General features: G+C 39.1%; 1 long non-coding RNA gene across 7 annotated transcripts in view; it reads right to left on the bottom strand.

Moving 5' to 3' along the window:
• LOC105083412 (uncharacterized) overlaps positions 1–14,060 on the bottom strand; it is an 80,964-nt gene that overhangs the window by 66,663 nt on the left and 241 nt on the right. For all 7 annotated transcript variants that reach the window (XR_012506968.1, XR_012506969.1, XR_006721168.2 and 4 more), the window contains exon 2: positions 6,395–6,495. This is a non-coding gene — a long non-coding RNA (uncharacterized LOC105083412). The remainder of the gene's footprint in view (positions 1–6,394; positions 6,496–14,060) is intronic.

Genomic DNA, 14,060 nt, shown 5'->3' with positions numbered 1-14,060 from the left:
GTGGATTCTAGTTCTGCTCCATTTCAACAAAACCAGAGCAGAATATACTTCGGAGCTAGACACGATGAACTGAATCCTACCCAAGGTCATGAAACCACAGCCTCAACTTTTCTCAGAGCACAAAACTTTGATTTTGAAACCTATCTCATAGGACAGGTCACTGTTAGGCGATCTGGGCCACTGACAACTGTTCTGGACTCTTCCACGTAACACATGTGACTGCTTTCTTGTCACGAAAAGATTAAATCAATGCAGAAGGAGTTTCTGGGGGGAGAGCAGCAGGAGCCCACACTGTTATTTAACATTAACATTGTTAAATGTACTTTGTTACCTACGCTGGGTGCTGACTACATCTTTCTTTTGTGCAGGCAAATATGCCAGGAACTATTTTGGACTCAGCGTGGGCATGACTCTTTGTTCACTCTGCTCCATTCCCCATGGTTTCCCTATTGATGGGAGATTACTAATGAATGAAGATAAGAACTAAATGAAAGTCCCTTTTCAAAAAACTAAAAGATTGTGTTTCTATTGTATTTTATATTTCCAACAGCATGTGCAGTAGTTGTTTCACATCTCTGCTCAACATTTTGGGATGTGAACCTCACAATACCTACTGTGATGACAATAATTATTTTGTTTTTTACCCAACAACTTGCCAAGTATTATTTCTGGAGACCAGTCAGAAATCAGACTAAGTGAGGTGGTTCAGTTGAGGGAATTTAATATGAAGACCTAGTTACAAAGGTGTTGGATGGGCTGGAAAGCCAAATTGGGGAAGGAGGGGCACCACAGTAAGTAGCAATAGCAGGAAGCCTCTACCCTCCATCCCTAGGGTCGGAGAGACCAACAGAGGGGTTGTGTTAAGAGAATGCTGGAGCCGTTGTCCCCAGCTGGACCTCAAATGGGAATCACAGAGGAGAAGCAGTCACTGTGGGAGAATCTCCCTGAATTAGAGAAAGAGAGAAATATCTTGGCTTCTCCTCTTCTGCTGCTAGTGTTCCTAATTTATCTTTTTATTTTTCATTGTCTTCATTCCTTTCTGGCATGGGCAAGTGAGTCTAGGAAATGTAGTTGGCAGGAATCAGCCTCCTTCCATATAGACAGAGCAAGAGAACGGCAAGGAATGAATGGATTTGAGAGCAAGGAGGCAAATGACCAGCACACTAAGGCTCTAGTGCAGTACGTTATGCTGAGCTTTGGGTAGCAAATGGTCAAAGCAGATCAGAGAAGCCAAAACCAGAGACTGGGGAAAGCCAGTAAGGCGTAACAGATAGGGCATATAGAATAAAGGGTCACAAAAAGGAGTTGAGTCCATAGAGGGGACGAGCACATATACATCATAACGGATAAGTAGAGAGGCATAAACCAGTCTCCTGGAGATCAGGGTAAACAGGAAGTTATAGATTTTCATGATAATTAGACCACATCAAAGGGACACATCATCAATACACACAGGGAAGTAACAAAGGATCAAACAGGCTCAGAGAGGGGCAGCTCATTATCGTAGGCAGGGACCCATTCCAAGTAACCAGACTGAAAGGTAGACATTAGAATCCAAAACATACTTCTTCCTCAGTTTTAGCCAGTATCTTTGCTGGTTTATATTTTCTGGTTATCTGAAGTTAATTCCCATATATGCTTGGAAGTCATACTTTGAAATCACTGATATTAGCTTGCCTACTTGTCACTGCTCTTTCTCATGAGAGCAGATTACAAAGAGAAGTTGTAACTATTTGAGTTTCCTGTTGATTTTTAACTCCATAAGTAGGATGTTCCTGTTAGGTACTGAGAGGGCACTTATCTGCAGCAAGGAAGGCAAAGACAATGGAGAATGAACAAAAAAGGAAACATCCATCAATGAGCAGAACGCAAGTATATATGAACAGAACGCAAGTATATACGTGAGGAGTAATGTAACCATCAAGTTAGTCTTAACGTTTTCTGTCCTTCTATTATTTGTTTATTTTTCATGGCAGTGACTCCTTTGGGGCTTGGGTAAAGCTTCTTTTATTTATTCTATACAGCATCACGTGAGAAAGAGATAAATAGATCCTTTAAAGTGATCATACTGCTCTACTTAAAACCAATCTCTCTAGATCCACAAATGCTTATTTGGATAACTGCACTGAAAATTGTTCCTTGTCTTTAATTAATTAGATTGAAAGTTTTCAAAATAATTATTTTTTTTTTATTAAGCAAGCTCTTTCTGGTGGAATCTAAATTAATATCTGTAGGAGATTGCCTGGTTCACTAATTACACAGGCACCTTGCAATAATTAATGTTTGGAAGAAAGCAATGTATTTTCCATACTCCCATTAATCATAAAAATGTGCATTTTGGAAAGTAATAAAGGAAGCATGCAGAATTACAGAAATACAAGTTTATATAATCTCTCTCTCTCTCTCTTTCACACACACACACACGAGGCCTATACAGATACAATGAGGTTTTTGTAGCTGTAATTATTTAGTTAATAAAATTCATTCACCTGGAAATGTCGACATCAAATATGTGCAGGCACAAGGCTAGGCTCTGAGAACATGTAGGCACACATAATTCCTGGCTTCAGGAAGTTTATAAGCTAGAGAGAAAGCCTAAGAGGCTACTATCAAACCTACGAGAGGTGACTATTGGCAAGGATCACAGATGGCACTGAGAAGGGAGGTGTCCCTAGGGGAGGAGTCATCCACAAGTTTTCAACCTTGAGGTTTGCAAATCTGAGCCTTTGGATCCTGGATGGCCCAGGCCCAAGCCTTGGCCTCCTGCCCACAGCAAGCTCCAGCCTGGCCCCCCACCTTGAGCTAACATCACACTGCTGAACACACAGCCACACCTCCTGCTTACCTCTCACTCCCAGTTCTCAAGGGCACCCTTGACAGACTTAATTCCACCCCCTACCTCCCACGCACACTCTTCACTTCCCACATCAAATAGATCTAGTGCTGCTGACTGCATTTCTCAGAAATCTCTCTGAACATCTGCCTCTGCACCCCACTGTCTCTGCTACAGTGCAGGTACCTGCCATTTCTTAATTTGTTCTATCACAGCGCTCTCCTATTGGGTCTCTCCATCTCCTGTTTTGACCTGCTCTATTGCAACTTTCCACTGGCAAAACAACTATCTTTCCAAAATGTGTTAATCTCTTCCCTACAGCCTCTGATGGATCCCTGCTGCCCACAAACAGTGGCTCCCAGGCTTGGATGTGCTCCAGAATCATGGTAGGGAACTCTTTTAACAAACAGATTCTTCTTCAGCCATCATTAAAAAGTCCACAAATGATAAATGCTGGAGAGGCCATGGAGGAAAGGGAACCCTCCTACACTGCTGGTGGGAATGTAGTTTGGTGCAGCCACTGTGGAGAACAGTATGGAGATTCCTTAAAAAACTAAAAGTACACTTACCAAATGATACAGCAATCCCACTACTGGGCATATATCTGGAGGGAACTCTAATTTGAAAAGATACATACACCCCAATGTTCACAGCAGCACTATTTACAATAGCCAAGACATGGAAGCAACCTAAATGTCCATCTACAGATGACTGGATAAAGAAGCTGTGGTATATTTATACAACGGAATAATACTCAGTCATAAAGAAGAATAAAATAATGCCATTTACAGCAACATGGATGGAACTGGAGATCATCATTCTAAGTGAAGTAAGCCAGAAAGAGAGAAAAATACCGTATCACTTACATGTGGAATCTAAAACAAACAAAAGAAAAAAAAAGACACAAATGAACTTATTTACAAAACAGAAACAGACTCACAGATAGAAAACAAACTTATGGTTACCGGGGGGGAAGGGGTGGGAAGGGATAAATTGGGAGTTCGAGATTTGCAGATACTAACTACTATATATAAAATAAACAAGTTTATACTGTATAGCACAGGGGACTATATTCAATATCTTATAGTAACCCATAATGAAAAAGGATATGAAAACGAATATACGCATGTATATGTATGACTGAAACATTATGCTGTACACCAGAAATTGACACAACATTGTAAACCAAATTTACTAAAATAAAAAAAGTTTTCCCAAATCTGATAATATGTGTGTGTGTGTGTGTGTGTGTGTGTATATGTATGTGTGTGTATGTATAACTGAATCACTTTGCTGTTTAGTAACCTGAAACTAACACTGTAAATCAACTACACTTCAATAAAAAAATAAAATTAAAAAAACAGTAGCAACAGATTGTTTCTGAACCAAAATTTTTGGAAGTAGGGCCTGGGCAATCTGTATTTTTAGCAAGTTCACCAGATGGCTCTTTACTGTCAGTCTGATTCTAGCTGGGGGACCAGGGCTTCAGATCTGCAACATGAAGTCCAAACTTGGCACACAAAGTCATTCACATTGACTCTTTCCCCGTACATACCCTGTACCACAGCCAGGGTTATAATCCATTTCTGAAACTTCCAGGGTTCTTCTAAGCCTCTGAGTCACTCCACATGTTGTTCCCTACAGAATTGGCCTTCACTCCTTTTCCACCCTGGAAAGCATTGCCTAAGTCTTCTCCTCTGAAGCCTTCCCAGGTCTCTCAGCTGAGTGAGCTATGGGTCCTAATCTCCTTTTAAAAGCTCTGTGCAGATCCCTGCCCATGGTGTACTTTAATTTTCACTTGTCTGTTTCTTATACTGTACTTTGACTTCTTCAAGGGGTGGGACTGCAAATTACTCATCTCTTTAATCTTAGTGTCCAGCCTTGTTCCTGATTCATAACTGGCACATAACATAAATAAATGAACAAATGAACAAATGAATGAGAAGAGTTTTAGTTACATTATGGTAGGAATTGGCTGTGTACAGACCATTACTCTTTATGAACTGAATAATTACGTATCTTCTAACAGAATAATATTAAGTGAAGCTAGTAGAAGCTCATCAGCATTTGAGATGAAATGGAAACCAAAATAAACAAGTGCTACTGCAAAAATATAATGAGTGCTTTCCTGGTGCAGGATTGACGGACTCATTAAACATTTAGATTAATGTATTGTTTGGCAGATGTTCAATGTTTTCACTTTTCATTTGCTTTTGTGTTCATTTATGGGCTGGCAATACAAACACACACATGCAATGCATCTTTTTTTTTTTTTTTGCAAAGTCAGTAATATTTTTTAGTGTATTTCTATTTTTTCTGCCTTTATAGTATTCTCTCCTTTAGTGCTGGTACCATATTTTTAAATGAGCTTATCATGAACCCCAAATCACTAAGCAAGAAATGAATACTGAATTGTATCAGTTACAATTTAATGTAAGTGTAAATGGAATTTTTAATGGACTTAATTTGTTATTGCTTGCTTTACATTCATTACTTCTCTCTGGGTAATAAGCACTTAATATCCCCTTTGTGACCTCTCCTCCCCAACTTTCTGTCCAAGTGGTTCTTTTTGTTAGGACTGGTTGGGGAAGGAGGGCATGTGACCCAGGCTTGACTAATGAGTCACAGTGAAGTGCTCAGAGAGGACATGTGATCCAAGGCAGCCAATGAGAGTTAGTCCCAGTTCCTTTGTCAGGATCACTGAGAAAGATGTACTCTCTGCACTGGGGTCAATGAACTGTTAGAACATAAGCCACTTTTGTCACTGTGTGAGTAAAGCTGCCTAAGAATGAAGCCAACATGGCGGCAAGCAAAGCCAAAGAGAAAGAGAGGCAAATTCTGATGATACGTTTGAGCCTTTAAATCCAGCTGTACCTGAACACAATTTACCCTTTGGGATTTTACACTTATTTGAGCTCCACTTACTCTAAAGAAAAAAATTCCTTTCTATTCTTAAACTAGTTTGAGTTTGGTTTCTCTCATTTACTACCATAAGCATATTGACCATAAGACATTATGTCAGACTTTCTAGCATCACTGAATTTGTTATGTTACATAAGAATTGTGTTGATTTACAATAAAGCTCTTATTTTCTATGAATCTTTAGAAATAAATATTTAAGTAGAAGTAATCTAATTTGTTGTGAGAGCTTAAATAAGTCACTTAACTGTACCCCTGTTTCCTTATTTGTTAAACTGAGGAGTTATACTAAGCCCCTTCTGCAAAATTATTATTCTGTGGAAAAAAACACTGACACAACATTAATGCAATTGAATTCTATTTATAAATCACAGTTTCTTAACAAATAAATGCTGCCATGGCACAGAGTATGTGTTAGGGCTGGGGTTGGGGGAGAGGGAGAGTGGAGAAAGCAGGAGGAGAAAGTTTGATAAACTTCATTTCAGATAAACTGCAAACAGTCAAATAATTTATTATTTATCATAGTATCAGTATTAGCTTCTTCTGTAACTGGGAGACAAGTTCCAGAAATGTGAGAACTGTCACAGGTTGCCAAATTTACCAAAGGATGAAAATAGATGTGTCAGAAAAAAATGTACTCACAATTCAGTTTCTTCTCATCAAACTGGAACCAAATGCACAGTTTTGGATTGAGGTGAGAAGCCTAAACACTTCAGATATGTGTTTTGAAGAGATGGCAATGCCTGAGACAGAAGCAGAAAAAAAGCAATGAATATTTTAAAAAATCTGAGCTACTCTAAAACTAGAACTGGTATTAATAAAAGCCAACATGATATGTTAAACTGAATGCAATTATACGTTGGATCACACTGTAACTTCAAAGAACTCAGAATACACTTCTTTTTATCTTTTATTTAAAGAATAATCAAGGTTCCATTTTCTGAAACATTTTTTTCTCTATTTTTTTCCTCCAACTGACTCATGTTTATCTGACTTCCTATTTGTGTACACCTAACAAAAGTCACTGCAACCTACAATGTGTTTGTGTTTTTTCTCTCAAATCTGTATTTTTTAGTTTAAGGTGTTAATAATTTAATGACCTGCTCCTAAGATACATTGAACTTGCTCAGACTGAATCATCCTAACAGCTTTCTATGACTATGTTGTAGCATTTGCATTGGATTTCAAGTCTGGGTAACTTCTCAGCAATTTTCCTCCTACTTTATTAGTTTTTTTTTTAATGACAAAATTAATGTATATTAACTATAACAAGACAGAAAATACAGTTATAACGAAAGTTATAATGAAAAAGTTAATCTCCTCCCTTCAGTCTCACCTCTGACGTCTCCACTGTTTTATGTGCAACCTCCCATATAGTTTCTGTGTTTATACCACATATAAATACATACATCTATAGAGCCCACCCTTCTCTCCTTCCTCCCTCCCTTACACCTCCATTTTCCCCATGGTTTTCCAAATATTAGACCATACTACAAATCAAAGTTCACAAATTGGCAGCCCACACTTGGGGAAAATATTTTTGGCAAAACATTAGGCAACTTTAACATGAAAGATCTGGATCCACAGCCCCCTTGTTAATAATGTTACCGATGCTGTGCAGAGTTTCCAGTTTAACATGGTCCTTTCCATTCCCTATTATTTATACCTTCATTAATCTACCATTTAATATTACCAGCCTATCATCCACAAGCATTTCAGTTTATATTCTTCTGATATTATTTAGCAACTTGGTTTTTGCACTTAACATTATGTCATGGTGTTATCAATTAGAATTAGATTCAGCTGCACGTATACTAAGAATGCAAATAGCTTAAGCCCTAAGAGTTTCTTTTTTTCTTGTGTAAAATAAGTCTGGAAGTGTGTGGCCCACAGCATATACGGCACTTGGAGTCACAAGGGATTTAAGCGCTTCTTAATTTTCTGCTCTACCTTCCCTGGACATGGCTTCTAGTCTCAAGGTCAGTTAATCACCCATAATGGCAGAGAAGCTCTAGTTACTTAACCTGTCTTTCAGGTGGTAAAAAAAAGTGGAGGGGAAAAACCAAAGTGGTGCTTCTCCCGAGTCAGTCTTCTTTAAATATATTTTCCAGACATCCCACTCACCTACTTTCACTTGTATCTCATTGGCCATAACTTTTTTACACAGCCACATCTCCATGGGCACGAGATGGAGAAATGCTGTCTTTTGGTATAGGCACCAGAATAAAATCCAGGTATTGTTATTAAAGAGAAAATATAAATATTGATCTCTGCTACATATCCCGGTAGGTTAACACAGACATATGGATGCGATTGTAGGGGTTCCTCAAGATCCAGTCTCCTCTTTTTTTAATCTTAATTGGAGTATAGTTGATTTACAATGTTGTGTTAATTTCATAGTGTACAACATAGTGACTCAATAATACATACACATTCCTTTTCATGTTCTTTTTAATTATAGGCCATTACAAGGTATTAATTACAGTTCTCTGTACTGTACAGTAGGACCTTGCTGTTTATCTATTTTATATATAGTAGTTAATACCTGCAAATCCCAAACTCCCAATTTATCCCTCCCCAACCCTCTTCTCCTCTGGTAACCATAAGTTTGTTTTTTAGGTCTGTGAGTCTGTCTCTGTTTTGTAAATAAGTTCATTTGTGTCATTTTTTAAGATTCCACATATAAGTGATATCATATAGTATTTTTCTTTCTCTTTCTGCCTTATTTCACTTAGTATAATGGTCTCCCAGATGATCTTAAAAGAAACCTCAGATTTAACCTGGTCACAGAGGCACTTGACATAAAAGATGTATTTCTAAATATTAAACATTTAAAATAATTCTTCATGATTATAATCTTTTTTCCCTCCAACATTAGTATTTTTACTTTTTTAGGATTCACCAAATGGGATTCCTAAGACTACTGTAAATAAATTTTAAGTTTCAATAGGTACTGGTGGTTATCTTTATAGGAGGCTGTGGCAGTTCATTCTCAGGAATAGTGTTCAGCACACGTCCATTTTTCTATAATCAGAATTGGATTTTTTTTTCCTTTTAAATGTTGTGACTCATGGGTGAAGAATTACATCTGTCTTTGTTTAATTTGTGGTTCTCTTACTACCAGCAATGAAAAACCTCTTTTCCCATTTGAATTATCTGCTTAAATTTCCTCTGCAGGGAGTTTGTGTCAATACCCTTTACCAATGTCTCTGTTGCATTATTTGGCTTTTTAAAAAATCATTTTTAACTATTAGAGATGTTCACCTTTGTCTTATGTGATGTAAATATTTTCATCTAATCTATAATCACCAAAAAAAAATCTTTAGCCTATGGAAATTTATGTAACCAAATCTCTTCATGAATGGTTGAGTTTTACTTTTACTTAAGAAAGTCTCTCCCACCCTGAGATAATACAAATATATTCCTAAATTTTCTTCTGATTTTCTAATATAGTTTTGTTTTTATTATTCGACTCATTCAACTAATACTTGTTGAGCACTTATTATATGCCAGATCTTCTTCAAATACTAGTGGGGATGTTTTCTAGTTGGGAAAGACAGACAACAACCCAATGAACCAATGAATAAGCATGGCATTTCACCAGAGAATTAAAACCTGGTGGCACATGGTAGAGTGAGGCAGGCTATTTCAGACTGAGTGGTCAGGAAAAGCTTCTCTGATGACATGGGATTTAAACTGACTCAGGAGTAACTCTTGATTAAGGGAGAAGTCCAGGGAGAAGATTCAGGTAGGAATGCCCTTGGTGTGTGCGAAGAGCAGGAAGGCTGATGGTTAATTCCTCAGGGAGAGAAGGAGACTAGTTGGAGAGGGAGGCAGGTCCAGAATGCAGTGGGCTTAGCAGGCCTATGAGGAATATGGATTTTATGCTACATTGCAGATTTATAGTTCATCGGGAGTTAAAAAAAATTTTTTTTCCTTTTGTTTTTTGGATTTTGGAGGAGGGCAGTAATTAGGTTTTCATTTATTTATGTATTTATTTTAATGGAAGTACTAGTGATTGAACCCAGGACCTTGCACATGCTAAGCACATGCTCTACCATTGAGCTAAATCTTCCTACTAAGGAATTTGTTTTTATATGTAATATGATATGTGTGTGTGTGCAGTCTTTTATTTTCTTTCAAATTGAGAGTTACATCTGTATCGTTTCAAACATGGTACAGATATCATCACTAAATGAAATATATGTTCCATTGAGATTAAACACAGACTGAGTGTAATATTTTTATCCCAGGGATGTGACCATTCAGTAAATTCTTTCTGGAACTTCTTTTTAGAACCATGGTCAGAAGCAGTTTTTAAGTCACCTATAGAAACTAGTTTTTATAACTTTACAGTCACACAAAACTTTTGATCAAAAACCACAGCCCTAGTTGACCAGTCATTTTATTCATTTGACTTGGCTCTGAAAAAAAAGACTTTTGGTTAATTCTAAAAATCAGATCTACCCACAAAGGGCCAATGTTTGTCACCAATGAAGATATTTAAAGGAATGTGCCACAGGCTCTGAAGACAAGTCTGAAGGAGACATTCTAAAAATATTTTGCATAATGGTAGCATTAAAAGAGTAAGTACACAGGACCTAAGATAAACTCTGCGAAAAGGAAGACATTTTTGGATGTTTAGGTCTATTAAAGTAGTAAGAGAGTCATTACTTCATAATTAAACCACATTCCTCTTGATCTGTTCACAGAATCATTTTATAATTTACTATTCACTTTTTAAAAGTTCAAGCTTTATAACAACCCTATAAGTACTCCTGCCAATTTTAACAGATGAAGAAACAGATTTTTACAGAGCTCGATTCCAAGTTCAGCACTCTCTCTACACACTGTCGTCTAAGATCATACAACTTGAGAAGGGAGAAGCCACAGTTCACCACCACCCCCTCTGACCATGAGGCTGCATGGACATCTTGACCACTTATCTGCCTTAGTCAATGCTCTTTGTGGATTTGATTGTCTGCTAACTTGCAAATAGTCACCCCTGTAGCAAGTACCTAAGCTGATTAAAAATATATATATATTTTCCACTTTAAAATAACGGAGATCGAGTGGAACGTGAATTTCTTGGATATTTTAAGATGCAGAGACACCTGCCAAATTGGTCTTAAAGCACAGAGATACCTAGGAAATATTATGTTAACTGGTAATCAGTATATCAGTCAAATTAAACAACGCTTGTGGCATTACAACTAAAGAGCTCTGAAAAGGGGTCAGAACTGTGTTTTAGTCTCAACTCTGTTCCTTAGTTTCTCTGAGATTTTTGGCAAAATCACTTAAACTTTCTGGGCTTCTGTATCATTGAAGGTTCTTAAATTTGATGCAAGTAATGGGAACTGATTAATAACTTAGGCAAAAGGGGATTTATTGGAAGGATACTGCAAGACTCACAAATGCCTGAAAGGTTAGGAACTGGGCTTGGAAACTGACCAGAACCAAGCATCTGGTTGACCTGAACTACAAGGAAAATCAGGGTGCAATAGGGAGCAATGGATTTAGGGCAGTCAAACAAACCCCCAACATCCACCACTGCTTTCCTTTTCACATCCAACAAGATCATCTCCAAGAGCCTTCTAGCTCTGACATCCTCTACTCTGTATTTGAAGGGTGGGCAGGAAGGGGGAGGGGTGCATATGCAAACAGAGTGGTCAGAAGCTTTGGCCGGATGTGCATCCGAAGGTTCTGCACAGCTCAGGAAGGCTGAGCCACCGCAGCAGTACAGAGGCTGACCAATGTGGCATGTAGCAAGCAGGAAGCAGAAGGGGTCTTAAGCAAGCAAAGCATTTGGGTAGACAAATTATGAGGAAATGACACTTCTCACTAGGGCTGGAAGCTTCGATACACTTCTGACAGTTACAGCCTTTGCAGACAAACTGCAGTCTTAAGGACATCAAAGAGACTGTGGCAGGTTTCCTCATGCCTATGAAATGAGATACAGTACCTAGCACCGACATGAACTTCATATTTGAATGTGATACACAAGGAAACATTAAACAGCCTCTCAAATCGGAAGTTGAAAACTTGGAGCTCACAGGTCAGATACAGCCCTCAAAGAATTAGTTACTAAAAGATAAAAATACAGATTTCTGACTTTTCTTGAAAAAAGGGAGGCTTTGGCAACACCAGGCCTGCATTTCTACATAGCAATAGTTTTCTGCCTTCTTCTGTGAGTTCTCCACATTGCCATACCCTCCTCACAGCCCTCTTCACTTGTAATGTCACATGCGTGGACCTTGGGAGCATTACTAGTTTCGTAACACTGATGTAATTACTTCCACAGCAACCCACCCAAGGTCAGCATTTGGACAGCCATTTTGAGGATCTACCACTGAGGGCTTCCCTGAGCATGAGAACTTCCCTGGGTTTAAGCTCCTAGCTTCAGTCCTTGGGACCCCTTTGGTAGGATCCCTTCAGTCCTGACTGACTACGTGTAATGCTGGAAACAACCACTTGCTCTAAATCTACCCAATCACATGTCCCTCTTCTGTCAGAGCCAGTCTTCAGGCATCTGCTCCCCCAAATGACCTTAAATATCTGATGGTGGAAAAGGTAGCAAAGAATCCCCATAGGATATCATCCACATATAGGGAAAAAGAAAAGAAAACAAAGCCTCTGAATGAAGAACCTCTTCTGTATGACTTCTTGGAAGACAATCTTCTGATTGGGGAAAGACATCCCTTCTGAGGATTATTTGTTTATTTTCTATGAGTAGCTGCAGATGTGCTGGGCACTAATTGACGGTGATGCTGCTGCTGCCCTTTATTAAGTCTCCTTTGCACAAACCTGATCGCATTGGATGCTACTCCTCACGTTTCTGTCTCTGAAGGCCAGCATACTATATGTGATGAGACCATTCACTTCACCCCTTGCTTAAATGTTCTTGCTTAAATCACTTTGATGGCTTCCAAGCTGCTTTTAGGCTAAACTTTAAGATGCTTAGAGAAGTTTACAAATCCTTGCATTGTTTGATTTTTTTCTTTTCCCTCAGGCTTCACCTCCCATTCCATCTTCCCTGGCTCATTTCACTTTAACCACTTGGGTCTTCTTTCAATTTGTCAAAAAAGCCAAGCTCTTTTCCACCTCAGGGCCGTGGCTCTTTTTGTTCATACTTTCTGGAGGGCTCCCCTTCTTCCTCAAGATTTCCCTATCTCCTACGAACCTCCGGCCCTCAGCTTTTAAATGCCACTTTGTCAGAGACGTTTCCCCTACATTCTACTTCCCTCCCATCTTCCCATCCTCTGCCCCATTTCTTGTATCCTCCTGCTTTTTGATTCTATTGCTTTTAACAAAATTTGTATGTTTCCCTACTAAACTGTAAACTCTACAGCACAGAGACCTTATCTATTTTGTGCCTACTGAATATTCAGGGTCAGCACAGTCCCCGCTGTAAGAAAAAGTGAGCAATACTTATTTGCCAATGAATGAAAAACCTACATTCCATACCCCAGGCTGGTCTAACACCACACACTATGTGATCTTCTGGAGTAATCAGGCATCCTTTCTTAGGCAAAAAAAAAAAAAAATCTATTTGTCTCATATAAGTAAATCCAGACGGTTTACCAGAAGACAAACCTGGTGAAGAAAGCTATTAACCTTCCAGTCTTCCCAGGTGGGAGGGGTCCCAGACCATCACCTGGAAACTTGGTACAGATGCAAATCACCAGACCCCACTCCAGGCTACCTAATCTGAGAACTCAGGGGGTGTGGCCCAGCTTTCTGCGCTTTAACAAGACTTCCGGGTGATTCTGATGCTCACTTTGAGAAGTTTGAAAACCACTATTCTAGGCTTTCCAGTTTTTAACCTTTTTTTTAAATTAAATTTTTTGGTCCTTAATCCTTGGTGTAATCCTGCAAACTGAATAGTAGCCTCTTAAACTACTACAGAGGGAAATCTTTGTCATCCAAGGCCTTCAAAGGCTTATCCTAGTAGAGTATGCTGCGTAGAAGATACTCCCGGGAGGCCTGCCTTCTGGGGGCCTACAGTCTAAACCGTGTTGTAACACTTCTAACGTGCGACGTTGTAACAACGCACAAGTGTTACTAAGGAAAACCAACCAACCAAAACCGCACAAAGGCCGACGAGCCGCGGCACAAGCCTTTGTTCATCCCTCCCGCGACTGCTCACCCTCGCTCTGCCACCGCTCCTTTCCACCCAGACAAGCAGCCACTCAAGTTATAAAAACAGGTGTGCGCCGCTGACAATGTTTTCAATTAGGCCGTCTTCCCCGGGGCCCCGGAGGAGATACTCGTGGCTGCGGGATGCGGTCCCTTTCTTTCCTCAACCTAG

Source organism: Camelus bactrianus, chromosome 5 (assembly GCF_048773025.1).
Source record: "Camelus bactrianus isolate YW-2024 breed Bactrian camel chromosome 5, ASM4877302v1, whole genome shotgun sequence".
NCBI classification, from domain to species: domain Eukaryota; kingdom Metazoa; phylum Chordata; class Mammalia; order Artiodactyla; family Camelidae; genus Camelus; species Camelus bactrianus.
This window is presented reverse-complemented; position numbering and strand designations above follow the sequence as displayed.